Here is a 3,481-nt window from a genome sequence, read left to right as displayed (position 1 = left end):
ACTTAAGGTTGCATGGTGGTTATGCATTGGGCTGTTAAACATGAGGTCAGAATTCAAATCTACCAGCCACTCTGTGGAAGAAAGATGAGACTTTCTGCACCCATAAAGAATTACAGCCTTGGAAATCCTATACCGGGTCACTATTAGTCAGAACCGACTCCATGGCTCCTCACGACCACTACTGTGATGGCTGAAACTGTGGTTGCCTTGGCAAGGTCAGCCGAATGACTTTGCAGGTTTTAAAGGGGCCTCGGAGTCCCCATGTGGCACTGGACTGCAAAGTTGTTTTGAAACACAAGGTCAGCGGTTCAAGCTCACCAGCAGCTTCTCGGAAACCCTACACAGGGTCACTATGGGTTGGAACAGATTCAATGGCACTTCACAGCAACAGCATATAGACCTCAGGCCTCAGGTCGGACGTTCTCCACCCCTGCCCAGGTTGCTATGAGTCAGAAGGGCACACAACAACAAATTTCCGAGACTGTAAATCTTTACGGGAGCAGAAAGCCTCCTCTTTCTCTCGCGGAACAGCTGGTAGTTTCGAACTGCTGACGTTGTGGTTCGCAGCCTGATTTGTAACCACTACGCTACCTGACGACGACAACAACAACAACAACAACGCTACCAGAGCTCCTTAACAACAAATTTAGGGGAAAGAGATTTCTGGTGATAGAATCTTCCAAAGGCTCTTGATAGCACAGTGCCCTCTGGTGTCACGAAGGAGTTATTTCATCATGTCTGCATTTGGGGCTAAGCAAAACCCTGTCAAGAAATCAAACCATACCCCCAAATCCAGTCAAGAAATCAAATGATGTAGCCTATTAGGCAAATATATTGCCCAAAATCCTTTTAAAGTGTTCAAGAGCAAAGATATCAGTTTGAGGACTAAGGTGCAACTGACCGCAGCCATGGTATTTTCAATAACCTCATATGCATGTGAAAGTTGGACAGTGAATAAGGAAGACTGTAGAATAATTGATGCTTTTGAGTTATGGTGTTGAAGAAGAATATTAAAACCACCATGGACTTCCAGAAGATCAAACAAATATGTGTTGGATAAAGTGCAGCCAGAATACTCCTTAAAAGCCAGGACGATGAGACTTTGTCTCTCATACTTTGGATATATTATGAGGAAGGACAAGTCCTGGGAAAAGGGAATCAAGCTAGGTAAAGTGGAAGGTAGGAGAAAAAGAAAAAGACCTCCAACAAGATGGATTGACACAGTGGCAACGGCAATGATCTCAAGCATAACAACAATTGTGAGGATGGCGCACCACCGGGCAGTTGATTTGTTCACTATGAGTTAGAACTGACTTGACGACACCTAATAACAACAAAATTCTATTAGTTTCCTAAGAGCAATCAGAGCATGTGGTTACATAACTTTTGGGTAGTCACCACCTGTGGCTGTGGGTTAGTGCGCTGGACTGCAAAGTCTGTTTGAACAGCAAGGTGGGCAGTTCAAGCTCAGCAGTCACTCCTTGGAAACCCTATACAGGGTTGCTATGGGTCAGAATTGACATAACGGCATTTAATCACAACAAAAGCAACAACACCATAAAAAAAAAACCATCAATTTACTCTTAGTGCTATACTACTCTGCATAACTTTTGTTTTTAAGTTTTTATTGTGAATTGAGTGAGAAGTTTACAGGGCAGATCATCAGTTTTACATTCAACAAATCATATACTTTGTTTCATTACAATGATTATAATCACCTCCATGTACCATCTGTTAACAATATTTCTTTCTATTCATTTTAGCTTTTTTTTAAAACACTGAGGCATATATAATAACTTAAATCACCAAAGGGCACATTCTGCAAGTCTGCCTCCTGGCCGCCAGCTCTCAGTCCTTCTCTTTCCATGAATCTAGAGTCCTCAGCTGCTCGCTCCCTCCATGTTCCTATCTCTGCCTCCATCTCTGGCATCACTGCTTCTTCTCCCTCGATGGTCCTAGGGTCTTCTGTTTCCGGACTGTAAGATTAACTATTACCCCATTTTTGTTACAAAACTCCTACCTTTACAATTGTGACAGTTGCAATTAGTCATGATAACAATTACTCACTACTGAATCATAAGAATCTTATCCCCACCTGTTTTTACCAGACCCATCTAGACAAGATGAAAACTATTCAGTGGGGACTCTATCTTTCCACACACACTCTGAAACTAACTCCTTCTTGAAAACTTGTAAGCCAGTCACTTCGTGCCTTTATTGCACCCTCATTTTAGGTCTAGTTGTGGTGCTGTGGGTTAATGCGCCAGACTGCAAAGTTAGTTTGAACAGCTCACCAGCTGCTCCTTGGAAACTCTACACAGGGTCACAGGGTCACTATGGGTCAGAAACAACTCAATGGCACTTAACAACAACAATATTTTAGGTAGCCAATATCTAAGTTGCCCATCCCTATCTGCCCTGTGTGCAGAGGGATAGCATTGATACTTGATGTGAAGATTCCTTTCCTATCAGTTGGTATTTTGAGCTGCTACCACCATGAGTATAGGTAAAGTTCATCAAATTGTAGCAATCTATCATTTCCTTTATAAAAAATTATTATTTTTTTATCTTCCCCTAGTCAAGTACTGATTATCAAGTGATTGAGACTAGGTCAAATGGGTACTATCTGCAAGTTTGAGTGTTCTTGTGCGTCTCCCCTCACTTCATATCAGCTGGATGTTTCACTCTCAGCTCCAGCCCTCTGTAGTTATGTACTTGTCCATGGGCTCAGGTGTCCCTAGGGCTCACCACAACCAGTTCTTCAGGCCAACAAGCCCTTCCTCTTCTCTCTCATTTCCAGGTCAATGGGAGTCTATGGACCATGGTTGGACTCAACCCATTTCTTCATTACTGCCTTTCCCCTCTTCCACTCACCAGACCAATGTGGCCACCAGCAAGCTTACATACCTGTTCATGGGTTCCCTTTGAGTTTCAGTCATAGAGGGGGGTTTGTGCTGAAGGGACTTAATTGTTTGCCTTGGTGACTTTCCGGTGAACAACTTGCTTATTCTTGTAGTAGCCAATCATACTGCCATTTTTGTATTGGGTTTTTCTTGATGATTTTTCTTTGAAGATGTATCTTCTGTCACTGTAGCTGTTCCAGTCTGCTTGTCCTTTCTTTTGGGAATGTCCCACCTCAGAAGGTACTGGATGGGGATCAGGATTCTACCTAAGGTCCTATACTCTGCAAAGGCTCCTCAAGAGGCCTATTTCACTGGGCAAGTTCTAGAATCCCTTTTAAGTATTCTAATCAATTATAGGCTGAAGATGGGCTTACAAACTTTCTGTAATCATGTTTCCCGACATTCCTTTCTATCCCACTCAAGTGTCTATTTTACAATAATAGGCAAGGGAAACCAATATTCATAAGACAGTCAAGCATCTTAGTATTATTTCCCCTCTTTAGATTCTATCTTGATCCCTGTATTACAGAGCCCTGTTGTTCCAAGGTTGAGCACACATCACTATTTACCTCTGTCCC

Source organism: Chrysochloris asiatica, unplaced genomic scaffold, assembly GCF_000296735.1.
Source record: "Chrysochloris asiatica unplaced genomic scaffold, ChrAsi1.0 scaffold00324, whole genome shotgun sequence".
Classification (NCBI taxonomy): domain Eukaryota; kingdom Metazoa; phylum Chordata; class Mammalia; order Afrosoricida; family Chrysochloridae; genus Chrysochloris; species Chrysochloris asiatica.
Note: the sequence above shows the minus strand (reverse complement) of the source record.